General features: G+C 35.4%; 37 non-coding genes across 37 annotated transcripts; all 37 read left to right on the plus strand.

Moving 5' to 3' along the window:
- The first annotated feature begins 187 nt into the window (after positions 1 to 187).
- On the plus strand, positions 188 to 403 carry LOC130431096 (small nucleolar RNA U3). The gene has a single exon (XR_008908124.1). It is a non-coding gene; the product is annotated as a small nucleolar RNA U3 (small nucleolar RNA).
- A 501-nt stretch (positions 404 to 904) lies between these two features.
- LOC130431248 (small nucleolar RNA U3) lies at positions 905 to 1,119 on the plus strand. The gene has a single exon (XR_008908196.1). It is a non-coding gene; the product is annotated as a small nucleolar RNA U3 (small nucleolar RNA).
- Positions 1,120 to 1,618: 499 nt separating this feature from the next.
- Positions 1,619 to 1,834, plus strand: LOC130430483 (small nucleolar RNA U3). Its single transcript, XR_008907818.1, has one exon. It is a non-coding gene; the product is annotated as a small nucleolar RNA U3 (small nucleolar RNA).
- Positions 1,835 to 2,335: 501 nt separating this feature from the next.
- Positions 2,336 to 2,549, plus strand: LOC130430841 (small nucleolar RNA U3). Its single transcript, XR_008907970.1, has one exon. It is a non-coding gene; the product is annotated as a small nucleolar RNA U3 (small nucleolar RNA).
- A 503-nt stretch (positions 2,550 to 3,052) lies between these two features.
- Positions 3,053 to 3,268, plus strand: LOC130431462 (small nucleolar RNA U3). The gene has a single exon (XR_008908259.1). It is a non-coding gene; the product is annotated as a small nucleolar RNA U3 (small nucleolar RNA).
- A 502-nt stretch (positions 3,269 to 3,770) lies between these two features.
- On the plus strand, positions 3,771 to 3,986 carry LOC130431029 (small nucleolar RNA U3). Its single transcript, XR_008908091.1, has one exon. It is a non-coding gene; the product is annotated as a small nucleolar RNA U3 (small nucleolar RNA).
- Positions 3,987 to 4,488: 502 nt separating this feature from the next.
- Positions 4,489 to 4,703, plus strand: LOC130432129 (small nucleolar RNA U3). Its single transcript, XR_008908425.1, has one exon. It is a non-coding gene; the product is annotated as a small nucleolar RNA U3 (small nucleolar RNA).
- A 367-nt stretch (positions 4,704 to 5,070) lies between these two features.
- LOC130431415 (small nucleolar RNA U3) lies at positions 5,071 to 5,286 on the plus strand. The gene has a single exon (XR_008908244.1). It is a non-coding gene; the product is annotated as a small nucleolar RNA U3 (small nucleolar RNA).
- Positions 5,287 to 5,789: 503 nt separating this feature from the next.
- On the plus strand, positions 5,790 to 6,005 carry LOC130431107 (small nucleolar RNA U3). The gene has a single exon (XR_008908134.1). It is a non-coding gene; the product is annotated as a small nucleolar RNA U3 (small nucleolar RNA).
- A 501-nt stretch (positions 6,006 to 6,506) lies between these two features.
- Positions 6,507 to 6,721, plus strand: LOC130431302 (small nucleolar RNA U3). Its single transcript, XR_008908212.1, has one exon. It is a non-coding gene; the product is annotated as a small nucleolar RNA U3 (small nucleolar RNA).
- A 499-nt stretch (positions 6,722 to 7,220) lies between these two features.
- LOC130431118 (small nucleolar RNA U3) lies at positions 7,221 to 7,437 on the plus strand. Its single transcript, XR_008908135.1, has one exon. It is a non-coding gene; the product is annotated as a small nucleolar RNA U3 (small nucleolar RNA).
- A 501-nt stretch (positions 7,438 to 7,938) lies between these two features.
- LOC130431191 (small nucleolar RNA U3) lies at positions 7,939 to 8,154 on the plus strand. The gene has a single exon (XR_008908160.1). It is a non-coding gene; the product is annotated as a small nucleolar RNA U3 (small nucleolar RNA).
- Positions 8,155 to 8,657: 503 nt separating this feature from the next.
- On the plus strand, positions 8,658 to 8,873 carry LOC130431471 (small nucleolar RNA U3). Its single transcript, XR_008908261.1, has one exon. It is a non-coding gene; the product is annotated as a small nucleolar RNA U3 (small nucleolar RNA).
- A 501-nt stretch (positions 8,874 to 9,374) lies between these two features.
- Positions 9,375 to 9,588, plus strand: LOC130430852 (small nucleolar RNA U3). Its single transcript, XR_008907981.1, has one exon. It is a non-coding gene; the product is annotated as a small nucleolar RNA U3 (small nucleolar RNA).
- A 503-nt stretch (positions 9,589 to 10,091) lies between these two features.
- Positions 10,092 to 10,307, plus strand: LOC130431599 (small nucleolar RNA U3). Its single transcript, XR_008908290.1, has one exon. It is a non-coding gene; the product is annotated as a small nucleolar RNA U3 (small nucleolar RNA).
- Positions 10,308 to 10,674: 367 nt separating this feature from the next.
- Positions 10,675 to 10,890, plus strand: LOC130431198 (small nucleolar RNA U3). Its single transcript, XR_008908164.1, has one exon. It is a non-coding gene; the product is annotated as a small nucleolar RNA U3 (small nucleolar RNA).
- A 502-nt stretch (positions 10,891 to 11,392) lies between these two features.
- On the plus strand, positions 11,393 to 11,608 carry LOC130430655 (small nucleolar RNA U3). The gene has a single exon (XR_008907879.1). It is a non-coding gene; the product is annotated as a small nucleolar RNA U3 (small nucleolar RNA).
- Positions 11,609 to 11,974: 366 nt separating this feature from the next.
- Positions 11,975 to 12,188, plus strand: LOC130430863 (small nucleolar RNA U3). The gene has a single exon (XR_008907992.1). It is a non-coding gene; the product is annotated as a small nucleolar RNA U3 (small nucleolar RNA).
- Positions 12,189 to 12,691: 503 nt separating this feature from the next.
- Positions 12,692 to 12,907, plus strand: LOC130431476 (small nucleolar RNA U3). The gene has a single exon (XR_008908262.1). It is a non-coding gene; the product is annotated as a small nucleolar RNA U3 (small nucleolar RNA).
- Positions 12,908 to 13,408: 501 nt separating this feature from the next.
- Positions 13,409 to 13,622, plus strand: LOC130430874 (small nucleolar RNA U3). Its single transcript, XR_008908003.1, has one exon. It is a non-coding gene; the product is annotated as a small nucleolar RNA U3 (small nucleolar RNA).
- A 503-nt stretch (positions 13,623 to 14,125) lies between these two features.
- LOC130431604 (small nucleolar RNA U3) lies at positions 14,126 to 14,341 on the plus strand. The gene has a single exon (XR_008908291.1). It is a non-coding gene; the product is annotated as a small nucleolar RNA U3 (small nucleolar RNA).
- A 367-nt stretch (positions 14,342 to 14,708) lies between these two features.
- On the plus strand, positions 14,709 to 14,924 carry LOC130430429 (small nucleolar RNA U3). Its single transcript, XR_008907788.1, has one exon. It is a non-coding gene; the product is annotated as a small nucleolar RNA U3 (small nucleolar RNA).
- A 366-nt stretch (positions 14,925 to 15,290) lies between these two features.
- Positions 15,291 to 15,504, plus strand: LOC130430885 (small nucleolar RNA U3). Its single transcript, XR_008908014.1, has one exon. It is a non-coding gene; the product is annotated as a small nucleolar RNA U3 (small nucleolar RNA).
- Positions 15,505 to 16,007: 503 nt separating this feature from the next.
- Positions 16,008 to 16,223, plus strand: LOC130431478 (small nucleolar RNA U3). The gene has a single exon (XR_008908263.1). It is a non-coding gene; the product is annotated as a small nucleolar RNA U3 (small nucleolar RNA).
- Positions 16,224 to 16,724: 501 nt separating this feature from the next.
- Positions 16,725 to 16,939, plus strand: LOC130431361 (small nucleolar RNA U3). The gene has a single exon (XR_008908225.1). It is a non-coding gene; the product is annotated as a small nucleolar RNA U3 (small nucleolar RNA).
- A 499-nt stretch (positions 16,940 to 17,438) lies between these two features.
- On the plus strand, positions 17,439 to 17,654 carry LOC130430489 (small nucleolar RNA U3). The gene has a single exon (XR_008907819.1). It is a non-coding gene; the product is annotated as a small nucleolar RNA U3 (small nucleolar RNA).
- Positions 17,655 to 18,155: 501 nt separating this feature from the next.
- LOC130431482 (small nucleolar RNA U3) lies at positions 18,156 to 18,371 on the plus strand. The gene has a single exon (XR_008908264.1). It is a non-coding gene; the product is annotated as a small nucleolar RNA U3 (small nucleolar RNA).
- Positions 18,372 to 18,872: 501 nt separating this feature from the next.
- On the plus strand, positions 18,873 to 19,086 carry LOC130430896 (small nucleolar RNA U3). The gene has a single exon (XR_008908025.1). It is a non-coding gene; the product is annotated as a small nucleolar RNA U3 (small nucleolar RNA).
- A 503-nt stretch (positions 19,087 to 19,589) lies between these two features.
- On the plus strand, positions 19,590 to 19,805 carry LOC130431611 (small nucleolar RNA U3). The gene has a single exon (XR_008908292.1). It is a non-coding gene; the product is annotated as a small nucleolar RNA U3 (small nucleolar RNA).
- Positions 19,806 to 20,172: 367 nt separating this feature from the next.
- Positions 20,173 to 20,388, plus strand: LOC130431202 (small nucleolar RNA U3). The gene has a single exon (XR_008908171.1). It is a non-coding gene; the product is annotated as a small nucleolar RNA U3 (small nucleolar RNA).
- A 502-nt stretch (positions 20,389 to 20,890) lies between these two features.
- LOC130430662 (small nucleolar RNA U3) lies at positions 20,891 to 21,106 on the plus strand. Its single transcript, XR_008907880.1, has one exon. It is a non-coding gene; the product is annotated as a small nucleolar RNA U3 (small nucleolar RNA).
- A 366-nt stretch (positions 21,107 to 21,472) lies between these two features.
- LOC130430907 (small nucleolar RNA U3) lies at positions 21,473 to 21,686 on the plus strand. The gene has a single exon (XR_008908036.1). It is a non-coding gene; the product is annotated as a small nucleolar RNA U3 (small nucleolar RNA).
- Positions 21,687 to 22,189: 503 nt separating this feature from the next.
- On the plus strand, positions 22,190 to 22,405 carry LOC130431489 (small nucleolar RNA U3). Its single transcript, XR_008908265.1, has one exon. It is a non-coding gene; the product is annotated as a small nucleolar RNA U3 (small nucleolar RNA).
- A 501-nt stretch (positions 22,406 to 22,906) lies between these two features.
- On the plus strand, positions 22,907 to 23,120 carry LOC130430929 (small nucleolar RNA U3). The gene has a single exon (XR_008908058.1). It is a non-coding gene; the product is annotated as a small nucleolar RNA U3 (small nucleolar RNA).
- Positions 23,121 to 23,623: 503 nt separating this feature from the next.
- Positions 23,624 to 23,839, plus strand: LOC130431618 (small nucleolar RNA U3). The gene has a single exon (XR_008908293.1). It is a non-coding gene; the product is annotated as a small nucleolar RNA U3 (small nucleolar RNA).
- Positions 23,840 to 24,206: 367 nt separating this feature from the next.
- On the plus strand, positions 24,207 to 24,422 carry LOC130430433 (small nucleolar RNA U3). The gene has a single exon (XR_008907789.1). It is a non-coding gene; the product is annotated as a small nucleolar RNA U3 (small nucleolar RNA).
- Positions 24,423 to 24,788: 366 nt separating this feature from the next.
- On the plus strand, positions 24,789 to 25,002 carry LOC130430940 (small nucleolar RNA U3). Its single transcript, XR_008908069.1, has one exon. It is a non-coding gene; the product is annotated as a small nucleolar RNA U3 (small nucleolar RNA).
- The last annotated feature ends 234 nt before the right edge of the window (positions 25,003 to 25,236 follow it).

Raw genomic sequence — 25,236 nt, forward strand, 5'->3', positions numbered from 1 at the left:
GTCATGTTTCTGCTCCTCTTTTTTTAAAGCAAAAGAATACACAAAAGGATATGTCTGCCTGTTGTTTTGACGTATACGTTTAAAAGTTGCTCAAACGGGAAGGTTTGAGCTTCCAAAAACGCTCCAAACCGTTACTGAGGAAACACTCTTCAGATCAGACTACCTCTGGTGTTTTGTCAGCAAATTTAGGACTATACTTTCAGGAATCATTTCTATAGTTATTTTACTTGGAAATGTGTTTTGTAAGTGTTTCTTTCCCAAACCACGGTGATGAGCTTAGATGCTTCTTTTAGAGCGTGAATCTGGCATGTAGTAGTGATTCGATTTCACTTGCTTTGTGCAGTTGATGAATGTTCTTTATTGCTTTTGGCGATATTGAGGAAAGTAGCATGATCTAAGTGGATTCATGTCTATGCGAGTACTTGAAAAAAGAAATAGATTTAGGTAATTAACCTTGAATCAAGTCCTAGAAAGTTATGCCTGGTTTTCCACATTTTGATCAATTGAGTATTCTTGATAAGTTTTGTCTGGTGTTTTTTAATTGTAGGATGTTTCTGTTTTTGTCACAAATTGCAGGAATTGGTCATGTATCATTCAGATACTAGAAAGATACGCTTGGTTTTCCACATTTTGGTCAATTGATTATTTTAGTTAAATTTTGTCTTGTGTTTTCATTTATATGTCGGTACTGTTTTATAGTCAGAAATTGCAAGAATTGGTCATGTTTCTGCTCCTTTTTTTAAAAGCAAAAGAATACACAAAAGGATATGTCTGCCTGTTGTTTTGACGTATACGTTTAAAAGTGGCTCGAACGGGAAGGTTTGAGGTGCCAAAAACGCTCCACACCGTTACTGAGGAAATACTCTTCAGATCAGAATTCCTCTGGTGTTTTGGCGAGAAATTTAGGACAATACTTTCAGGAATCATTTCTATAGTTATTTTACTTGGAAATGTGTTTCGTAAGTGTTTGTTTCCCAAACCACGATGATGAGCTTAGATGCTTCTTTTAGAGCATGAATCTGGCATTTAGTAGTGATTCGGTTCACATGCTTTGTGCTGTTGATGAATGTTCTTTATTGCTTTTGGCGATATTGAGGAAAGTAGCACGATCTAAGTGGCTTTATGTCTTTGTGAGTACTTGCAAAAAGAAATAGATTTAGGTAATTAACCTTCAATCAAGTCCTAGAAATTTACGCCTGGTTTTCCACATTTTGATCAATTGAGTATTCTTAAGTTTTGTATGGTGTTTTTCAATAGTAGGATGTTTCTGTTTTTGTCACAAATTGCAGGAATTGGTCATGTATCATTCGGATACTAGAAAGATACGCTTGGTTTTCCACATTTTGGTCAATTGAGTATTTTTGTTAAATTTTGTCTTGTGTTTTCATTTATATATCGGTACTGTTTTATAGTCAGAAATTGCAGGAATTGGTCATGTTTCTGCTCCTTTTTTTAAAAGCAAAAGAATACACAAAAGGATATGTCTGCCTGTTGTTTTGACGTATACGTTTAAAAGTGGCTCGAACGGGAAGGTTTGAGCTTCCAAAAACGCTCCAAACCGTTACATGAGGAAACACTCTTCAGATCAGACTACCTCTGGTGTTTGGTCAGCAAATTTAGGACTATACTTTCAGGGATCATTTCTATAGTTTTTTTACTTAGAAATGTGTTTCGTAAGTGTTTGTTTCCCAAACCACGATGATGAGCTTATATGCTTCTTTTAGAGCGTGAATCTGGCATGTAGTAGTGATTCGATTTCACATGCTTTGTGCAGTTGATGAATGTTCTTTATTGCTTTTGGCGATATTGAGGAAAGTAGCATGATCTAAGTGGCTTCATGTCTTTGTGAGTACTTGAAAAAAGAAATAGATTTAGGCAATTAACCTTGAATCAAGTTCTAGAAAGTCACGCCTGGTTTTCCACATTTTGATCAATTAAGTATTCTTGTTAAGTTTTGTCTGGTGTTTTTCAATTGTAGGATGTTTCTGTTTTTTTCACAAATTGCAGGAATTGGTCATGTATCATTCAGATACTAGAAAGATACGCTTGGTTTTCCACATTTTGGTCAATTGATTATTTTAGTTATATTTTGTCTTGTGTTTTCATTTATATGTCGGTACTGTTTTATAGTCAGAAATTGCAAGAATTGGTCATGTTTCTGCTCCTTTTTTTAAAAGCAAAAGAATACACAAAAGGATATGTCTGCCTGTTGTTTTGACGTATACGTTTAAAAGTGGCTCGAACGGGAAGGTTTGAGCTGCCAAAAACGCTCCAAACCGTTACTGAGGAAACACTCTTCAGATCAGACTTCCTCTGGTGTTTTGGCGAGAAATTTAGGACTATGCTTTCAGGGTTCATTTCTATAGTTTTTACTTGGAAATGTGTTTCGTAAGTATTTGTTTCCCAAACCACGATGAAGAGCTTAGATGCTTCTTTTAGAGCGTGAATCTGGCATGTAGTAGTGATTCGGTTTCACATGCTTTGTGCTGTTGATGAATGTTCTTTATTGCTTTTGGCGATATTGAGGAAAGTAGCATGATCTAAGTGGCTTTATGTCTTTGTGAGTACTTGAAAAAAGAAATAGATTTAGTTAATTAACCTTGAATCAAGTCCTAGAAAGTTACGCCTGGTTTTCCACATTTTGGTCAATTGAGTATTCTTGTTAAGTTTTGTCTGGTGTTTTTCAATTGTAGGATGTTTCTGTTTTTGTCACAAATTGCAGGAATTGGTCATGTATCATTCAGATACTAGAAAGATACGCTTGGTTTTTCCACATTTTGGTCAATTGATTATTTTAGTTAAATTTTGTCTTGTGTTTTCATTTATATGTCGGTACTGTTTTTCTGGTCACAACTTACAGGAATTGGTCATGTTTCTGCTCCTCTTTTTTAAAGCAAAAGAATACACAAAAGGATATGTCTGCCTGTTGTTTTGACGTATACGTTTAAAAGTTGCTCAAACGGGAAGGTTTGAGCTTCCAAAAACGCTCCAAACCGTTACTGAGGAAACACTCTTCAGATCAGACTACCTCTGGTGTTTGGTCAGCAAATTTAGGACTATAATTTCAGGGATCATTTCTATAGTTATTTTACTTGGAAATGTGTTTCGTAAGTGTTTGTTTCCCAAACCACGATGAAGAGCTTAGATGCTTCTTTTAGAGCGTGAATCTGGCATGTAGTAGTGATTCGATTTCACATGCTTTGTGCAGTTGATGAATGTTCTTTATTGCTTTTGGCGATATTGAGGAAAGTAGCATGATCTAAGTGGCTTCATGTCCATGTGAGTACTTGAAAAAAGAAATAGATTTAGGCAATTAACCTTGAATCAAGTCCTAGAAAGTTATGCCTGGTTTTCCACATTTTGATCAATTGAGTATTCTTGATAAGTTTTGTCTGGTGTTTTTCAATTGTAGGATGTTTCTGTTTTTGTCACAAATTGCAGGAATTGGTCATGTATCATTCAGATACTAGAAAGATACGCTTGGTTTTCCACATTTTGGTCAATTGATTATTTTAGTTAAATTTTGTCTTGTGTTTTCATTTATATGTCGGTACTGTTTTTCTGGTCACAACTTACAGGAATTGGTCATGTTTCTGCTCCTCTTTTTTAAAGCAAAAGAATACACAAAAGGATATGTCTGCCTGTTGTTTTGACGTATACGTTTAAAAGTGGCTCAAACGGGAAGGTTTGAGCTTCCAAAAACGCTCCAAACCGTTACTGAGGAAACACTCTTCAGATCAGACTACCTCTGGTGTTTGGTCAGCAAATTTAGGACTATACTTTCAGGGATCATTTCTATAGTTATTTTACTTGGAAATGTGTTTCGTAAGTGTTTGTTTCCCAAACCACGATGAAGAGCTTAGATGCTTCTTTTAGAGCGTGAATCTGGCATGTAGTAGTGATTCGATTTCACATGCTTTGTGCAGTTGATGAATGTTCTTTATTGCTATTGGCGATATTGAGGAAAGTAGCATGATCTAAGTGGCTTCATGTCTTTGTGAGTACTTGAAAAAAGAAATAGGTTTAGGTAATTAACCTTGAATCAAGTCCTAGAAAGTTACGCCTGGTTTTCCACATTTTGGTCAATTGAGTATTCTTGTTAAGTTTTGTCTGGTGTTTTTCAATTGTAGGATGTTTCTGTTTTTGTCACAAATTGCAGGAATTGGTCATGTATCATTCAGATACTAGAAAGATACGCTTGGTTTTTCCACATTTTGGTCAATTGATTATTTTAGTTAAATTTTGTCTTGTGTTTTCATTTATATGTCGGTACTGTTTTATAGTCAGAAATTGCAGGAATTGGTCTTGTTTCTGCTCCTTTTTTTAAAAGCAAAAGAATACACAAAAGGATATGTCTGCCTGTTGTTTTGACGTATACGTTTAAAAGTGGCTCGAACGGGAAGGTTTGAGCTGCCAAAAACGCTCCAAACCGTTACTGAGGAAATACTCTTCAGATCAGACTTCCTCTGGTGTTTTGGTGAGAAATTTAGGACTATACTTTCAGGGATCATTTCTATAGTTATTTTACTTGGAAATGTGTTTCGTAAGTGTTTGTTTCCCAAACCACGATGATGAGCTTAGATGCTTCTTTTAGAGCGTGAATATGGCATTTAGTAGTGATTCGGTTCACATGCTTTGTGCTGTTGATGAATGTTCTTTATTGCTTTTGGCGATATTGAGGAAAGTAGCATGATCTAAGTGGCTTTATGTCTTTGTGAGTACTTGAAAAAAGAAATAGATTTAGGTAATTAACCTTGAATCAAGTCCTAGAAAGTTACGCCTGGTTTTCCAAATTTTGGTCAATTAAGTATTTTTGTTTAATTTAGTCTTGTGTTTTCATTTATATGTCGGTACTGTTTTTCTGGTCACAACTTACAGGAATTGGTCATGTTTCTGCTCCTCTTTTTTAAAGCAAAAGAATACACAAAAGGATATGTCTGCCTGTTGTTTTGACGTATACGTTTAAAAGTGGCTCAAACGGGAAGGTTTGAGCTTCCAAAAACGCTCCAAACCGTTACTGAGGAAACACTCTTCAGATCAGACTACCTCTGGTGTTTGGTCAGCAAATTTAGGACTATACTTTCAGGGATCATTTCTATAGTTATTTTACTTGGAAATGTGTTTCGTAAGTGTTTGTTTCCCAAACCACGATGATGAGCTTAGATGCTTCTTTTAGATTGTGAATCTGGCATGTAGTAGTGATTCGGTTTCACATGCTTTGTGCAGTTGATGAATGTTCTTTATTGCTTTTGGCGATATTGAGGAAAGTAGCATGATCTAAGTGGCTTCATGTCTATGTGAGTACTTGAAAAAAGAATTAGATTTAGGCAATTAACCTTGAATCAAGTCCTAGAAAGTTACGCCTGGTTTTCCACATTTTGATCAATTGAGTATTCTTGTTAAGTTTTGTATGGTGTTTTTCAATTGTAGGATGTTTCTGTTTTTGTCACAAATTGCAGGAATTGGTCATGTATCATTCGGATACTAGAAAGATAAGCCTGGTTTTCCACATTTTGGTCAATTGCGTATTTTTGTTTAATTTTGTCTTGTGTTTTCATTTATATGTCGGTACTGTTTTTATGGTCACAACTTACAGGAATTGGTCATGTTTCTGCTCCTCTTTTTTTAAAGCAAAAGAATACACAAAAGGATATGTCTGCCTGTTGTTTTGACGTATACGTTTAAAAGTTGCTCAAACGGGAAGGTTTGAGCTTCCAAAAACGCTCCAAACCGTTACTGAGGAAACACTCTTCAGATCAGACTACCTCTGGTGTTTTGTCAGCAAATTTAGGACTATACTTTCAGGAATCATTTCTATAGTTATTTTACTTGGAAATGTGTTTTGTAAGTGTTTCTTTCCCAAACCACGGTGATGAGCTTAGATGCTTCTTTTAGAGCGTGAATCTGGCATGTAGTAGTGATTCGATTTCACTTGCTTTGTGCAGTTGATGAATGTTCTTTATTGCTTTTGGCGATATTGAGGAAAGTAGCATGATCTAAGTGGATTCATGTCTATGCGAGTACTTGAAAAAAGAAATAGATTTAGGTAATTAACCTTGAATCAAGTCCTAGAAAGTTATGCCTGGTTTTCCACATTTTGATCAATTGAGTATTCTTGATAAGTTTTGTCTGGTGTTTTTTAATTGTAGGATGTTTCTGTTTTTGTCACAAATTGCAGGAATTGGTCATGTATCATTCAGATACTAGAAAGATACGCTTGGTTTTCCACATTTTGGTCAATTGATTATTTTAGTTAAATTTTGTCTTGTGTTTTCATTTATATGTCGGTACTGTTTTATAGTCAGAAATTGCAAGAATTGGTCATGTTTCTGCTCCTTTTTTTAAAAGCAAAAGAATACACAAAAGGATATGTCTGCCTGTTGTTTTGACGTATACGTTTAAAAGTGGCTCGAACGGGAAGGTTTGAGGTGCCAAAAACGCTCCACACCGTTACTGAGGAAATACTCTTCAGATCAGAATTCCTCTGGTGTTTTGGCGAGAAATTTAGGACAATACTTTCAGGAATCATTTCTATAGTTATTTTACTTGGAAATGTGTTTCGTAAGTGTTTGTTTCCCAAACCACGATGATGAGCTTAGATGCTTCTTTTAGAGCATGAATCTGGCATTTAGTAGTGATTCGGTTCACATGCTTTGTGCTGTTGATGAATGTTCTTTATTGCTTTTGGCGATATTGAGGAAAGTAGCACGATCTAAGTGGCTTTATGTCTTTGTGAGTACTTGCAAAAAGAAATAGATTTAGGTAATTAACCTTCAATCAAGTCCTAGAAATTTACGCCTGGTTTTCCACATTTTGATCAATTGAGTATTCTTAAGTTTTGTATGGTGTTTTTCAATAGTAGGATGTTTCTGTTTTTGTCACAAATTGCAGGAATTGGTCATGTATCATTCGGATACTAGAAAGATACGCTTGGTTTTCCACATTTTGGTCAATTGAGTATTTTTGTTAAATTTTGTCTTGTGTTTTCATTTATATATCGGTACTGTTTTATAGTCAGAAATTGCAGGAATTGGTCATGTTTCTGCTCCTTTTTTTAAAAGCAAAAGAATACACAAAAGGATATGTCTGCCTGTTGTTTTGACGTATACGTTTAAAAGTGGCTCGAACGGGAAGGTTTGAGCTTCCAAAAACGCTCCAAACCGTTACATGAGGAAACACTCTTCAGATCAGACTACCTCTGGTGTTTGGTCAGCAAATTTAGGACTATACTTTCAGGGATCATTTCTATAGTTTTTTTTACTTAGAAATGTGTTTCGTAAGTGTTTGTTTCCCAAACCACGATGATGAGCTTATATGCTTCTTTTAGAGCGTGAATCTGGCATGTAGTAGTGATTCGATTTCACATGCTTTGTGCAGTTGATGAATGTTCTTTATTGCTTTTGGCGATATTGAGGAAAGTAGCATGATCTAAGTGGCTTCATGTCTATGTGAGTACTTGAAAAAAGAAATAGATTTAGGCAATTAACCTTGAATCAAGTTCTAGAAAGTCACGCCTGGTTTTCCACATTTTGATCAATTAAGTATTCTTGTTAAGTTTTGTCTGGTGTTTTTCAATTGTAGGATGTTTCTGTTTTTTTCACAAATTGCAGGAATTGGTCATGTATCATTCAGATACTAGAAAGATACGCTTGGTTTTCCACATTTTGGTCAATTGATTATTTTAGTTATATTTTGTCTTGTGTTTTCATTTATATGTCGGTACTGTTTTATAGTCAGAAATTGCAAGAATTGGTCATGTTTCTGCTCCTTTTTTTAAAAGCAAAAGAATACACAAAAGGATATGTCTGCCTGTTGTTTTGACGTATACGTTTAAAAGTGGCTCGAACGGGAAGGTTTGAGCTGCCAAAAACGCTCCAAACCGTTACTGAGGAAACACTCTTCAGATCAGACTACCTCTGGTGTTTGGTCAGCAAATTTAGGACTATACTTTCAGGGATCATTTCTATAGTTATTTTACTTGGAAATGTGTTTCGTAAGTGTTTGTTTCCCAAACCACGATGAAGAGCTTAGATGCTTCTTTTAGAGCGTGAATCTGGCATGTAGTAGTGATTCGATTTCACATGCTTTGTGCAGTAGATGAATGTTCTTTATTGCTTTTGGCGATATTGAGGAAAGTAGCATGATCTAAGTGGCTTCATGTCTATGTGAGTACTTGAAAAAAGAAATAGATTTAGGCAATTAACCTTGAATCAAGTTCTAGAAAGTCACGCCTGGTTTTCCACATTTTGGTCAATTGAGTATTCTTGTTAAGTTTTGTCTGGTGTTTTTCAATTGTAGGATGTTTCTGTTTTTGTCACAAATTGCAGGAATTGGTCATGTATCATTCAGATACTAGAAAGATACGCTTGGTTTTTCCACATTTTGGTCAATTGATTATTTAAGTTAAATTTTGTCTTGTGTTTTCATTTATATGTCGGTACTGTTTTTCTGGTCACAACTTACAGGAATTGGTCATGTTTCTGCTCCTCTTTTTTAAAGCAAAAGAATACACAAAAGGATATGTCTGCCTGTTGTTTTGACGTATACGTTTAAAAGTTGCTCAAACGGGAAGGTTTGAGCTTCCAAAAACGCTCCAAACCGTTACTGAGGAAACACTCTTCAGATCAGACTACCTCTGGTGTTTGGTCAGCAAATTTAGGACTATAATTTCAGGGATCATTTCTATAGTTATTTTACTTGGAAATGTGTTTCGTAAGTGTTTGTTTCCCAAACCACGATGAAGAGCTTAGATGCTTCTTTTAGAGCGTGAATCTGGCATGTAGTAGTGATTCGATTTCACATGCTTTGTGCAGTTGATGAATGTTCTTTATTGCTTTTGGCGATATTGAGGAAAGTAGCATGATCTAAGTGGCTTCATGTCCATGTGAGTACTTGAAAAAAGAAATAGATTTAGGCAATTAACCTTGAATCAAGTCCTAGAAAGTTATGCCTGGTTTTCCACATTTTGATCAATTGAGTATTCTTGATAAGTTTTGTCTGGTGTTTTTCAATTGTAGGATGTTTCTGTTTTTGTCACAAATTGCAGGAATTGGTCATGTATCATTCAGATACTAGAAAGATACGCTTGGTTTTCCACATTTTGGTCAATTGATTATTTTAGTTAAATTTTGTCTTGTGTTTTCATTTATATGTCGGTACTGTTTTATAGTCAGAAATTGCAAGAATTGGTCATGTTTCTGCTCCTTTTTTTAAAAGAAAAAGAATACACAAAAGGATATGTCTGCCTGTTGTTTTGACGTATACGTTTAAAAGTGGCTCGAACGGGAAGGTTTGAGCTGCCAAAAACGCTCCAAACCGTTACTGAGGAAACACTCTTCAGATCAGACTTCCTCTGGTGTTTTGGCGAGAAATTAAGGACTATGCTTTCAGGGTTCATTTCTATAGTTTTTACTTGGAAATGTGTTTCGTAAGTATTTGTTTCCCAAACCACGATGAAGAGCTTAGATGCTTCTTTTAGAGCGTGAATCTGGCATGTAGTAGTGATTCGGTTTCACATGCTTTGTGCTGTTGATGAATGTTCTTTATTGCTTTTGGCGATATTGAGGAAAGTAGCATGATCTAAGTGGCTTTATGTCTTTGTGAGTACTTGAAAAAAGAAAAAGATTTAGTTAATTAACCTTGAATCAAGTCCTAGAAAGATTACGCCTGGTTTTCCACATTTTGGTCAATTGAGTATTCTTGTTAAGTTTTGTCTGGTGTTTTTCAATTGTAGGATGTTTCTGTTTTTGTCACAAATTGCAGGAATTGGTCATGTATCATTCAGATACTAGAAAGATACGCTTGGTTTTTCCACATTTTGGTCAATTGATTATTTTAGTTAAATTTTGTCTTGTGTTTTCATTTATATGTCGGTACTGTTTTATAGTCAGAAATTGCAGGAATTGGTCTTGTTTCTGCTCCTTTTTTTAAAAGCAAAAGAATACACAAAAGGATATGTCTGCCTGTTGTTTTGACGTATACGTTTAAAAGTGGCTCAAACGCGAAGGTTTGAGCTTCCAAAAACGCTCCAAACCGTTACTGAGGAAACACTCTTCAGATCAGACTACCTCTGGTGTTTTGTCAGCAAATTTAGGACTATATTTTCAGGGATCATTTCTATAGTTATTTTACTTGGAAATGTGTTTCGTAAATGTTTGTTTCCCAAACCACGATGATGAGCTTAGATGCTTCTTTTAGATTGTGAATCTGGCATGTAGTAGTGATTCGGTTTCACATGCTTTGTGCTGTTGATGAATGTTCTTTATTTTTTTTGCTGATATTGAGGAAAGGAGCATGATCTAAGTGGCTTTATGTCTTTGTGAGTGCTTGAAAAAAGAAATAGATTTAGGTAATTAACCTTGAATCAAGTCCTAGAAAGATACGCCTGGTTTTCCACATTTTGGTCAATTGAGCATTTTGGTTAAATTTTGTCTTGTGTTTTCATTTATATGTCGGTACTGTTTTTCTGGTCACAACTTACAGGAATTGGTCATGTTTCTGCTCCTCTTTTTTAAAGCAAAAGAATACACAAAAGGATATGTCTGCCTGTTGTTTTGACGTATACGTTTAAAAGTGGCTCAAACGGGAAGGTTTGAGCTTCCAAAAACGCTCCAAACCGTTACTGAGGAAACACTCTTCAGATCAGACTACCTCTGGTGTTTGGTCAGCAAATTTAGGACTATACTTTCAGGGATCATTTCTATAGTTATTTTACTTGGAAATGTGTTTCGTAAGTGTTTGTTTCCCAAACCACGATGAAGAGCTTAGATGCTTCTTTTAGAGCGTGAATCTGGCATGTAGTAGTGATTCGATTTCACATGCTTTGTGCAGTAGATGAATGTTCTTTATTGCTTTTGGCGATATTGAGGAAAGTAGCATGATCTAAGTGGCTTCATGTCTATGTGAGTACTTGAAAAAAGAAATAGATTTAGGCAATTAACCTTGAATCAAGTTCTAGAAAGTCACGCCTGGTTTTCCACATTTTGATCAATTGAGTTTTCTTGTTAAGTTTTGTCTGGTGTTTTTCAATTGTAGGGTGTTTCTGTTTTTGTCACAAATTGCAGGAATTGGTCATGTATCATTCAGATACTAGAAAGATACGCTTGGTTTTTCCACATTTTGGTCAATTGATTATTTTAGTTAAATTTTGTCTTGTGTTTTCATTTATATGTCGGTACTGTTTTATAGTCAGAAATTGCAGGAATTGGTCTTGTTTCTGCTCCTTTTTTTAAAAGCAAAAGAATACACAAAAGGATACGTCTGCCTGTTGTTTTGACGTATACCTTTAAAAGTGGCTCAAACGGGAAGGTTTGAGCTTCCAAAAACGCTCCAAACCGTTACTGAGGAAACACTCTTCAGATCAGACTACCTCTGGTGTTTTGTCAGCAAATTTAGGACTATACTTTCAGGGATCATTTCTATAGTTATTTTACTTAGAAATGTGTTTCGTAAGTGTTTGTTTCCCAAACCACGATGATGAGCTTAGATGCTTCTTTTAGAGCGTGAATCTGGCATGTAGTAGTGATTCGATTTCACATGCTTTGTGCAGTTGATGAATGTTCTTTATTGCTATTGGCGATATTGAGGAAAGTAGCATGATCTAAGTGGCTTCATGTCTTTGTGAGTACTTGAAAAAAGAAATAGATTTAGGTAATTAACCTTGAATCAAGTCCTAGAAAGTTACGCCTGGTTTTCCACATTTTGGTCAATTAAGTATTTTTGTTTAATTTTGTCTTGTGTTTTCATTTATATGTCGGTACTTTTTTATAGTCAGAAATTGCAAGAATTGGTCATGTTTCTGCTCCTTTTTTTAAAAGCAAAAGAATACACAAAAGGATATGTCTGCCTGTTGTTTTGACGTATACGTTTAAAAGTGGCTCGAACGGGAAGGTTTGAGCTGCCAAAAACGCTCCAAACCGTTACTGAGGAAACACTCTTCAGATCAGACTTCCTCTGGTGTTTTGGCGAGAAATTTAGGACTATGCTTTCAGGGTTCATTTCTATAGTTTTTACTTGGAAATGTGTTTCGTAAGTATTTGTTTCCCAAACCACGATGAAGAGCTTAGATGCTTCTTTTAGAGCGTGAATCTGGCATGTAGTAGTGATTCGGTTTCACATGCTTTGTGCTGTTGATGAATGTTCTTTATTGCTTTTGGCGATATTGAGGAAAGTAGCATGATCTAAGTGGCTTTATGTCTTTGTGAGTACTTGAAAAAAGAAATAGATTTAGTTAATTAACCTTGAATCAAGTCCTAGAAAGTTACGCCTGGTTTTCCACATTTTGGTCAATTGAGTATTCTTGTTAAGTTTTGTCTGGTGTTTTTCAATTGTAGGATGTTTCTGTTTTTGTCACAAATTGCAGGAATTGGTCATGTATCATTCAGATACTAGAAAGATACGCTTGGTTTTTCCACATTTTGGTCAATTGATTATTTTAGTTAAATTTTGTCTTGTGTTTTCATTTATATGTCGGTACTGTTTTTCTGGTCACAACTTACAGGAATTGGTCATGTTTCTGCTCCTCTTTTTTAAAGCAAAAGAATACACAAAAGGATATGTCTGCCTGTTGTTTTGACGTATACGTTTAAAAGTTGCTCAAACGGGAAGGTTTGAGCTTCCAAAAACGCTCCAAACCGTTACTGAGGAAACACTCTTCAGATCAGACTACCTCTGGTGTTTGGTCAGCAAATTTAGGACTATAATTTCAGGGATCATTTCTATAGTTATTTTACTTGGAAATGTGTTTCGTAAGTGTTTGTTTCCCAAACCACGATGAAGAGCTTAGATGCTTCTTTTAGAGCGTGAATCTGGCATGTAGTAGTGATTCGATTTCACATGCTTTGTGCAGTTGATGAATGTTCTTTATTGCTTTTGGCGATATTGAGGAAAGTAGCATGATCTAAGTGGCTTCATGTCCATGTGAGTACTTGAAAAAAGAAATAGATTTAGGCAATTAACCTTGAATCAAGTCCTAGAAAGTTATGCCTGGTTTTCCACATTTTGATCAATTGAGTATTCTTGATAAGTTTTGTCTGGTGTTTTTCAATTGTAGGATGTTTCTGTTTTTGTCACAAATTGCAGGAATTGGTCATGTATCATTCAGATACTAGAAAGATACGCTTGGTTTTCCACATTTTGGTCAATTGATTATTTTAGTTAAATTTTGTCTTGTGTTTTCATTTATATGTCGGTACTGTTTTATAGTCAGAAATTGCAAGAATTGGTCATGTTTCTGCTCCTTTTTTTAAAAGAAAAAGAATACACAAAAGGATATGTCTGCCTGTTGTTTTGACGTATACGTTTAAAAGTGGCTCGAACGGGAAGGTTTGAGCTGCCAAAAACGCTCCAAACCGTTACTGAGGAAACACTCTTCAGATCAGACTTCCTCTGGTGTTTTGGCGAGAAATTAAGGACTATGCTTTCAGGGTTCATTTCTATAGTTTTTACTTGGAAATGTGTTTCGTAAGTATTTGTTTCCCAAACCACGATGAAGAGCTTAGATGCTTCTTTTAGAGCGTGAATCTGGCATGTAGTAGTGATTCGGTTTCACATGCTTTGTGCTGTTGATGAATGTTCTTTATTGCTTTTGGCGATATTGAGGAAAGTAGCATGATCTAAGTGGCTTTATGTCTTTGTGAGTACTTGAAAAAAGAAAAAGATTTAGTTAATTAACCTTGAATCAAGTCCTAGAAAGATTACGCCTGGTTTTCCACATTTTGGTCAATTGAGTATTCTTGTTAAGTTTTGTCTGGTGTTTTTCAATTGTAGGATGTTTCTGTTTTTGTCACAAATTGCAGGAATTGGTCATGTATCATTCAGATACTAGAAAGATACGCTTGGTTTTTCCACATTTTGGTCAATTGATTATTTTAGTTAAATTTTGTCTTGTGTTTTCATTTATATGTCGGTACTGTTTTATAGTCAGAAATTGCAGGAATTGGTCTTGTTTCTGCTCCTTTTTTTAAAAGCAAAAGAATACACAAAAGGATATGTCTGCCTGTTGTTTTGACGTATACGTTTAAAAGTGGCTCAAACGCGAAGGTTTGAGCTTCCAAAAACGCTCCAAACCGTTACTGAGGAAACACTCTTCAGATCAGACTACCTCTGGTGTTTTGTCAGCAAATTTAGGACTATATTTTCAGGGATCATTTCTATAGTTATTTTACTTGGAAATGTGTTTCGTAAATGTTTGTTTCCCAAACCACGATGATGAGCTTAGATGCTTCTTTTAGATTGTGAATCTGGCATGTAGTAGTGATTCGGTTTCACATGCTTTGTGCTGTTGATGAATGTTCTTTATTTTTTTTGCTGATATTGAGGAAAGGAGCATGATCTAAGTGGCTTTATGTCTTTGTGAGTGCTTGAAAAAAGAAATAGATTTAGGTAATTAACCTTGAATCAAGTCCTAGAAAGATACGCCTGGTTTTCCACATTTTGGTCAATTGAGCATTTTGGTTAAATTTTGTCTTGTGTTTTCATTTATATGTCGGTACTGTTTTTCTGGTCACAACTTACAGGAATTGGTCATGTTTCTGCTCCTCTTTTTTAAAGCAAAAGAATACACAAAAGGATATGTCTGCCTGTTGTTTTGACGTATACGTTTAAAAGTGGCTCAAACGGGAAGGTTTGAGCTTCCAAAAACGCTCCAAACCGTTACTGAGGAAACACTCTTCAGATCAGACTACCTCTGGTGTTTGGTCAGCAAATTTAGGACTATACTTTCAGGAATCATTTCTATAGTTATTTTACTTGGAAATGTGTTTCGTAAGTGTTTGTTTCCCAAACCACGATGAAGAGCTTAGATGCTTCTTTTAGAGCGTGAATCTGGCATGTAGTAGTGATTCGGTTTCACATGCTTTGTGCTGTTGATGAATGTTCTTTATTGCTTTTGGCGATATTGAGGAAAGTAGCATGATCTAAGTGGCTTCATGTCTTTGTGAGTACTTGAAAAAAGAAATAGATTTAGGTAATTAACCTTGAATCAAGTCCTAGAAAGTTACGCCTGGTTTTCCACATTTTGGTCAATTAAGTATTTTTGTTTAATTTTGTCTTGTGTTTTCATTTATATGTCGGTACTTTTTTATAGTCAGAAATTGCAAGAATTGGTCATGTTTCTGCTCCTTTTTTTAAAAGCAAAAGAATACACAAAAGGATATGTCTGCCTGTTGTTTTGACGTATACGTTTAAAAGTGGCTCGAACGGGAAGGTTTGAGCTGCCAAAAACGCTCCAAACCGTTACTGAGGAAACACTCTTCAGATCAGACTTCCTCTGGTGTTTTGGCGAGAAATTTAGGACTATGCTTTCAGGGTTCATTTCTATAGTTTTTACTTGGAAATGTGTTTCGTAAGTATTTGTTTCCCAAACCACGATGAAGAGCTTAGATGCTTCTTTTAGAGCGTGAATCTGGCATGTAGTAGTGATTCGGTTTCACATGCTTTGTGCTGTTGATGAATGTTCTTTATTGCTTTTGGCGATATTGAGGAAAGTAGCATGATCTAAGTGGCTTTATGTCTTTGTGAGTACTTGAAAAAAGAAAAAGATTTAGTTAATTAACCTTGAATCAAGTCCTAGAAAGTTACGCCTGGTTTTCCACATTTTGGTCAATTGAGTATTCTTGTTAAGTTTTGTCTGGTGTTTTTCAATTGTAGGATGTTTCTGTTTTTGTCACAAATTGCAGGAATTGGTCATGTATCATTCAGATACTAGAAAGATACGCTTGGTTTTTCCACATTTTGGTCAATTGATTATTTTAGTTAAATTTTGTCTTGTGTTTTCATTTATATGTCGGTACTGTTTTTCTGGTCACAACTTACAGGAATTGGTCATGTTTCTGCTCCTCTTTTTTAAAGCAAAAGAATACACAAAAGGATATGTCTGCCTGTTGTTTTGACGTATACGTTTAAAAGTTGCTCAAACGGGAAGGTTTGAGCTTCCAAAAACGCTCCAAACCGTTACTGAGGAAACACTCTTCAGATCAGACTACCTCTGGTGTTTGGTCAGCAAATTTAGGACTATAATTTCAGGGATCATTTCTATAGTTATTTTACTTGGAAATGTGTTTCGTAAGTGTTTGTTTCCCAAACCACGATGAAGAGCTTAGATGCTTCTTTTAGAGCGTGAATCTGGCATGTAGTAGTGATTCGATTTCACATGCTTTGTGCAGTTGATGAATGTTCTTTATTGCTTTTGGCGATATTGAGGAAAGTAGCATGATCTAAGTGGCTTCATGTCCATGTGAGTACTTGAAAAAAGAAATAGATTTAGGCAATTAACCTTGAATCAAGTCCTAGAAAGTTATGCCTGGTTTTCCACATTTTGATCAATTGAGTATTCTTGATAAGTTTTGTCTGGTGTTTTTCAATTGTAGGATGTTTCTGTTTTTGTCACAAATTGCAGGAATTGGTCATGTATCATTCAGATACTAGAAAGATACGCTTGGTTTTCCACATTTTGGTCAATTGATTATTTTAGTTAAATTTTGTCTTGTGTTTTCATTTATATGTCGGTACTGTTTTATAGTCAGAAATTGCAAGAATTGGTCATGTTTCTGCTCCTTTTTTTAAAAGAAAAAGAATACACAAAAGGATATGTCTGCCTGTTGTTTTGACGTATACGTTTAAAAGTGGCTCGAACGGGAAGGTTTGAGCTGCCAAAAACGCTCCAAACCGTTACTGAGGAAACACTCTTCAGATCAGACTTCCTCTGGTGTTTTGGCGAGAAATTTAGGACAATACTTTCAGGAATCATTTCTATAGTTATTTTACTTGGAAATGTGTTTCGTAAGTGTTTGTTTCCCAAACCACGATGATGAGCTTAGATGCTTCTTTTAGAGCATGAATCTGGCATTTAGTAGTGATTCGGTTCACATGCTTTGTGCTGTTGATGAATGTTCTTTATTGCTTTTGGCGATATTGAGGAAAGTAGCACGATCTAAGTGGCTTTATGTCTTTGTGAGTACTTGCAAAAAGAAATAGATTTAGGTAATTAACCTTCAATCAAGTCCTAGAAATTTACGCCTGGTTTTCCACATTTTGATCAATTGAGTATTCTTAAGTTTTGTATGGTGTTTTTCAATAGTAGGATGTTTCTGTTTTTGTCACAAATTGCAGGAATTGGTCATGTATCATTCGGATACTAGAAAGATACGCTTGGTTTTCCACATTTTGGTCAATTGAGTATTTTTGTTAAATTTTGTCTTGTGTTTTCATTTATATATCGGTACTGTTTTATAGTCAGAAATTGCAGGAATTGGTCATGTTTCTGCTCCTTTTTTTAAAAGCAAAAGAATACACAAAAGGATATGTCTGCCTGTTGTTTTGACGTATACGTTTAAAAGTGGCTCGAACGGGAAGGTTTGAGCTTCCAAAAACGCTCCAAACCGTTACATGAGGAAACACTCTTCAGATCAGACTACCTCTGGTGTTTGGTCAGCAAATTTAGGACTATACTTTCAGGGATCATTTCTATAGTTTTTTTACTTAGAAATGTGTTTCGTAAGTGTTTGTTTCCCAAACCACGATGATGAGCTTATATGCTTCTTTTAGAGCGTGAATCTGGCATGTAGTAGTGATTCGATTTCACATGCTTTGTGCAGTTGATGAATGTTCTTTATTGCTTTTGGCGATATTGAGGAAAGTAGCATGATCTAAGTGGCTTCATGTCTATGTGAGTACTTGAAAAAAGAAATAGATTTAGGCAATTAACCTTGAATCAAGTTCTAGAAAGTCACGCCTGGTTTTCCACATTTTGATCAATTAAGTATTCTTGTTAAGTTTTGTCTGGTGTTTTTCAATTGTAGGATGTTTCTGTTTTTTTCACAAATTGCAGGAATTGGTCATGTATCATTCAGATACTAGAAAGATACGCTTGGTTTTCCACATTTTGGTCAATTGATTATTTTAGTTATATTTTGTCTTGTGTTTTCATTTATATGTCGGTACTGTTTTATAGTCAGAAATTGCAAGAATTGGTCATGTTTCTGCTCCTTTTTTTAAAAGCAAAAGAATACACAAAAGGATATGTCTGCCTGTTGTTTTGACGTATACGTTTAAAAGTGGCTCGAACGGGAAGGTTTGAGCTGCCAAAAACGCTCCAAACCGTTACTGAGGAAACACTCTTCAGATCAGACTTCCTCTGGTGTTTTGGCGAGAAATTTAGGACTATAATTTCAGGGATCATTTCTATAGTTATTTTACTTGGAAATGTGTTTCGTAAGTGTTTGTTTCCCAAACCACGATGAAGAGCTTAGATGCTTCTTTTAGAGCGTGAATCTGGCATGTAGTAGTGATTCGATTTCACATGCTTTGTGCAGTTGATGAATGTTCTTTATTGCTTTTGGCGATATTGAGGAAAGTAGCATGATCTAAGTGGCTTCATGTCCATGTGAGTACTTGAAAAAAGAAATAGATTTAGGCAATTAACCTTGAATCAAGTCCTAGAAAGTTATGCCTGGTTTTCCACATTTTGATCAATTGAGTATTCTTGATAAGTTTTGTCTGGTGTTTTTCAATTGTAGGATGTTTCTGTTTTTGTCACAAATTGCAGGAATTGGTCATGTATCATTCAGATACTAGAAAGATACGCTTGGTTTTCCACATTTTGGTCAATTGATTATTTTAGTTAAATTTTGTCTTGTGTTTTCATTTATATGTCGGTACTGTTTTATAGTCAGAAATTGCAAGAATTGGTCATGTTTCTGCTCCTTTTTTTAAAAGAAAAAGAATACACAAAAGGATATGTCTGCCTGTTGTTTTGACGTATACGTTTAAAAGTGGCTCGAACGGGAAGGTTTGAGCTGCCAAAAACGCTCCAAACCGTTACTGAGGAAACACTCTTCAGATCAGACTTCCTCTGGTGTTTTGGCGAGAAATTAAGGACTATGCTTTCAGGGTTCATTTCTATAGTTTTTACTTGGAAATGTGTTTCGTAAGTATTTGTTTCCCAAACCACGATGAAGAGCTTAGATGCTTCTTTTAGAGCGTGAATCTGGCATGTAGTAGTGATTCGGTTTCACATGCTTTGTGCTGTTGATGAATGTTCTTTATTGCTTTTGGCGATATTGAGGAAAGTAGCATGATCTAAGTGGCTTTATGTCTTTGTGAGTACTTGAAAAAAGAAAAAGATTTAGTTAATTAACCTTGAATCAAGTCCTAGAAAGATTACGCCTGGTTTTCCACATTTTGGTCAATTGAGTATTCTTGTTAAATTTTGTCTGGTGTTTTTCAATTGTAGGATGTTTCTGTTTTTGTCACAAATTGCAGGAATTGGTCATGTATCATTCAGATACTAGAAAGATACGCTTGGTTTTTCCACATTTTGGTCAATTGATTATTTTAGTTAAATTTTGTCTTGTGTTTTCATTTATATGTCGGTACTGTTTTATAGTCAGAAATTGCAGGAATTGGTCTTGTTTCTGCTCCTTTTTTTAAAAGCAAAAGAATACACAAAAGGATATGTCTGCCTGTTGTTTTGACGTATACGTTTAAAAGTGGCTCAAACGCGAAGGTTTGAGCTTCCAAAAACGCTCCAAACCGTTACTGAGGAAACACTCTTCAGATCAGACTACCTCTGGTGTTTTGTCAGCAAATTTAGGACTATATTTTCAGGGATCATTTCTATAGTTATTTTACTTGGAAATGTGTTTCGTAAATGTTTGTTTCCCAAACCACGATGATGAGCTTAGATGCTTCTTTTAGATTGTGAATCTGGCATGTAGTAGTGATTCGGTTTCACATGCTTTGTGCTGTTGATGAATGTTCTTTATTTTTTTTGCTGATATTGAGGAAAGGAGCATGATCTAAGTGGCTTTATGTCTTTGTGAGTGCTTGAAAAAAGAAATAGATTTAGGTAATTAACCTTGAATCAAGTCCTAGAAAGATACGCCTGGTTTTCCACATTTTGGTCAATTGAGCATTTTGGTTAAATTTTGTCTTGTGTTTTCATTTATATGTCGGTACTGTTTTTCTGGTCACAACTTACAGGAATTGGTCATGTTTCTGCTCCTCTTTTTTAAAGCAAAAGAATACACAAAAGGATATGTCTGCCTGTTGTTTTGACGTATACGTTTAAAAGTGGCTCAAACGGGAAGGTTTGAGCTTCCAAAAACGCTCCAAACCGTTACTGAGGAAACACTCTTCAGATCAGACTACCTCTGGTGTTTGGTCAGCAAATTTAGGACTATACTTTCAGGGATCATTTCTATAGTTATTTTACTTGGAAATGTGTTTCGTAAGTGTTTGTTTCCCAAACCACGATGAAGAGCTTAGATGCTTCTTTTAGAGCGTGAATCTGGCATGTAGTAGTGATTCGATTTCACATGCTTTGTGCAGTAGATGAATGTTCTTTATTGCTTTTGGCGATATTGAGGAAAGTAGCATGATCTAAGTGGCTTCATGTCTATGTGAGTACTTGAAAAAAGAAATAGATTTAGGCAATTAACCTTGAATCAAGTTCTAGAAAGTCACGCCTGGTTTTCCACATTTTGATCAATTGAGTTTTCTTGTTAAGTTTTGTCTGGTGTTTTTCAATTGTAGGGTGTTTCTGTTTTTGTCACAAATTGCAGGAATTGGTCATGTATCATTCAGATACTAGAAAGATACGCTTGGTTTTTCCACATTTTGGTCAATTGATTATTTTAGTTAAATTTTGTCTTGTGTTTTCATTTATATGTCGGTACTGTTTTATAGTCAGAAATTGCAGGAATTGGTCTTGTTTCTGCTCCTTTTTTTAAAAGCAAAAGAATACACAAAAGGATACGTCTGCCTGTTGTTTTGACGTATACCTTTAAAAGTGGCTCAAACGGGAAGGTTTGAGCTTCCAAAAACGCTCCAAACCGTTACTGAGGAAACACTCTTCAGATCAGACTACCTCTGGTGTTTTGTCAGCAAATTTAGGACTATACTTTCAGGGATCATTTCTATAGTTATTTTACTTAGAAATGTGTTTCGTAAGTGTTTGTTTCCCAAACCACGATGATGAGCTTAGATGCTTCTTTTAGAGCGTGAATCTGGCATGTAGTAGTGATTCGATTTCACATGCTTTGTGCAGTTGATGAATGTTCTTTATTGCTATTGGCGATATTGAGGAAAGTAGCATGATCTAAGTGGCTTCATGTCTTTGTGAGTACTTGAAAAAAGAAATAGATTTAGGTAATTAACCTTGAATCAAGTCCTAGAAAGTTACGCCTGGTTTTCCACATTTTGGTCAATTAAGTATTTTTGTTTAATTTTGTCTTGTGTTTTCATTTATATGTCGGTACTTTTTTATAGTCAGAAATTGCAAGAATTGGTCATGTTTCTGCTCCTTTTTTTAAAAGCAAAAGAATACACAAAAGGATATGTCTGCCTGTTGTTTTGACGTATACGTTTAAAAGTGGCTCGAACGGGAAGGTTTGAGCTGCCAAAAACGCTCCAAACCGTTACTGAGGAAACACTCTTCAGATCAGACTTCCTCTGGTGTTTTGGCGAGAAATTTAGGACTATGCTTTCAGGGTTCATTTCTATAGTTTTTACTTGGAAATGTGTTTCGTAAGTATTTGTTTCCCAAACCACGATGAAGAGCTTAGATGCTTCTTTTAGAGCGTGAATCTGGCATGTAGTAGTGATTCGGTTTCACATGCTTTGTGCTGTTGATGAATGTTCTTTATTGCTTTTGGCGATATTGAGGAAAGTAGCATGATCTAAGTGGCTTTATGTCTTTGTGAGTACTTGAAAAAAGAAATAGATTTAGTTAATTAACCTTGAATCAAGTCCTAGAAAGTTACGCCTGGTTTTCCACATTTTGGTCAATTGAGTATTCTTGTTAAGTTTTGTCTGGTGTTTTTCAATTGTAGGATGTTTCTGTTTTTGTCACAAATTGCAGGAATTGGTCATGTATCATTCAGATACTAGAAAGATACGCTTGGTTTTTCCACATTTTGGTCAATTGATTATTTTAGTTAAATTTTGTCTTGTGTTTTCATTTATATGTCGGTACTGTTTTTCTGGTCACAACTTACAGGAATTGGTCATGTTTCTGCTCCTCTTTTTTAAAGCAAAAGAATACACAAAAGGATATGTCTGCCTGTTGTTTTGACGTATACGTTTAAAAGTTGCTCAAACGGGAAGGTTTGAGCTTCCAAAAACGCTCCAAACCGTTACTGAGGAAACACTCTTCAGATCAGACTACCTCTGGTGTTTGGTCAGCAAATTTAGGACTATAATTTCAGGGATCATTTCTATAGTTATTTTACTTGGAAATGTGTTTCGTAAGTGTTTGTTTCCCAAACCACGATGAAGAGCTTAGATGCTTCTTTTAGAGCGTGAATCTGGCATGTAGTAGTGATTCGATTTCACATGCTTTGTGCAGTTGATGAATGTTCTTTATTGCTTTTGGCGATATTGAGGAAAGTAGCATGATCTAAGTGGCTTCATGTCCATGTGAGTACTTGAAAAAAGAAATAGATTTAGGCAATTAACCTTGAATCAAGTCCTAGAAAGTTATGCCTGGTTTTCCACATTTTGATCAATTGAGTATTCTTGATAAGTTTTGTCTGGTGTTTTTCAATTGTAGGATGTTTCTGTTTTTGTCACAAATTGCAGGAATTGGTCATGTATCATTCAGATACTAGAAAGATACGCTTGGTTTTCCACATTTTGGTCAATTGATTATTTTAGTTAAATTTTGTCTTGTGTTTTCATTTATATGTCGGTACTGTTTTATAGTCAGAAATTGCAAGAATTGGTCATGTTTCTGCTCCTTTTTTTAAAAGAAAAAGAATACACAAAAGGATATGTCTGCCTGTTGTTTTGACGTATACGTTTAAAAGTGGCTCGAACGGGAAGGTTTGAGCTGCCAAAAACGCTCCAAACCGTTACTGAGGAAACACTCTTCAGATCAGACTTCCTCTGGTGTTTTGGCGAGAAATTAAGGACTATGCTTTCAGGGTTCATTTCTATAGTTTTTACTTGGAAATGTGTTTCGTAAGTATTTGTTTCCCAAACCACGATGAAGAGCTTAGATGCTTCTTTTAGAGCGTGAATCTGGCATGTAGTAGTGATTCGGTTTCACATGCTTTGTGCTGTTGATGAATGTTCTTTATTGCTTTTGGCGATATTGAGGAAAGTAGCATGATCTAAGTGGCTTTATGTCTTTGTGAGTACTTGAAAAAAGAAAAAGATTTAGTTAATTAACCTTGAATCAAGTCCTAGAAAGATTACGCCTGGTTTTCCACATTTTGGTCAATTGAGTATTCTTGTTAAGTTTTGTCTGGTGTTTTTCAATTGTAGGATGTTTCTGTTTTTGTCACAAATTGCAGGAATTGGTCATGTATCATTCAGATACTAGAAAGATACGCTTGGTTTTTCCACATTTTGGTCAATTGATTATTTTAGTTAAATTTTGTCTTGTGTTTTCATTTATATGTCGGTACTGTTTTATAGTCAGAAATTGCAGGAATTGGTCTTGTTTCTGCTCCTTTTTTTAAAAGCAAAAGAATACACAAAAGGATATGTCTGCCTGTTGTTTTGACGTATACGTTTAAAAGTGGCTCAAACGCGAAGGTTTGAGCTTCCAAAAACGCTCCAAACCGTTACTGAGGAAACACTCTTCAGATCAGACTACCTCTGGTGTTTTGTCAGCAAATTTAGGACTATATTTTCAGGGATCATTTCTATAGTTATTTTACTTGGAAATGTGTTTCGTAAATGTTTGTTTCCCAAACCACGATGATGAGCTTAGATGCTTCTTTTAGATTGTGAATCTGGCATGTAGTAGTGATTCGGTTTCACATGCTTTGTGCTGTTGATGAATGTTCTTTATTTTTTTTGCTGATATTGAGGAAAGGAGCATGATCTAAGTGGCTTTATGTCTTTGTGAGTGCTTGAAAAAAGAAATAGATTTAGGTAATTAACCTTGAATCAAGTCCTAGAAAGATACGCCTGGTTTTCCACATTTTGGTCAATTGAGCATTTTGGTTAAATTTTGTCTTGTGTTTTCATTTATATGTCGGTACTGTTTTTCTGGTCACAACTTACAGGAATTGGTCATGTTTCTGCTCCTCTTTTTTAAAGCAAAAGAATACACAAAAGGATATGTCTGCCTGTTGTTTTGACGTATACGTTTAAAAGTGGCTCAAACGGGAAGGTTTGAGCTTCCAAAAACGCTCCAAACCGTTACTGAGGAAACACTCTTCAGATCAGACTACCTCTGGTGTTTGGTCAGCAAATTTAGGACTATACTTTCAGGAATCATTTCTATAGTTATTTTACTTGGAAATGTGTTTCGTAAGTGTTTGTTTCCCAAACCACGATGAAGAGCTTAGATGCTTCTTTTAGAGCGTGAATCTGGCATGTAGTAGTGATTCGGTTTCACATGCTTTGTGCTGTTGATGAATGTTCTTTATTGCTTTTGGCGATATTGAGGAAAGTAGCATGATCTAAGTGGCTTCATGTCTTTGTGAGTACTTGAAAAAAGAAATAGATTTAGGTAATTAACCTTGAATCAAGTCCTAGAAAGTTACGCCTGGTTTTCCACATTTTGGTCAATTAAGTATTTTTGTTTAATTTTGTCTTGTGTTTTCATTTATATGTCGGTACTTTTTTATAGTCAGAAATTGCAAGAATTGGTCATGTTTCTGCTCCTTTTTTTAAAAGCAAAAGAATACACAAAAGGATATGTCTGCCTGTTGTTTTGACGTATACGTTTAAAAGTGGCTCGAACGGGAAGGTTTGAGCTGCCAAAAACGCTCCAAACCGTTACTGAGGAAACACTCTTCAGATCAGACTTCCTCTGGTGTTTTGGCGAGAAATTTAGGACTATGCTTTCAGGGTTCATTTCTATAGTTTTTACTTGGAAATGTGTTTCGTAAGTATTTGTTTCCCAAACCACGATGAAGAGCTTAGATGCTTCTTTTAGAGCGTGAATCTGGCATGTAGTAGTGATTCGGTTTCACATGCTTTGTGCTGTTGATGAATGTTCTTTATTGCTTTTGGCGATATTGAGGAAAGTAGCATGATCTAAGTGGCTTTATGTCTTTGTGAGTACTTGAAAAAAGAAAAAGATTTAGTTAATTAACCTTGAATCAAGTCCTAGAAAGTTACGCCTGGTTTTCCACATTTTGGTCAATTGAGTATTCTTGTTAAGTTTTGTCTGGTGTTTTTCAATTGTAGGATGTTTCTGTTTTTGTCACAAATTGCAGGAATTGGTCATGTATCATTCAGATACTAGAAAGATACGCTTGGTTTTTCCACATTTTGGTC

This window comes from Triplophysa dalaica, chromosome 1 (assembly GCF_015846415.1).
Source record: "Triplophysa dalaica isolate WHDGS20190420 chromosome 1, ASM1584641v1, whole genome shotgun sequence".
Classification (NCBI taxonomy): domain Eukaryota; kingdom Metazoa; phylum Chordata; class Actinopteri; order Cypriniformes; family Nemacheilidae; genus Triplophysa; species Triplophysa dalaica.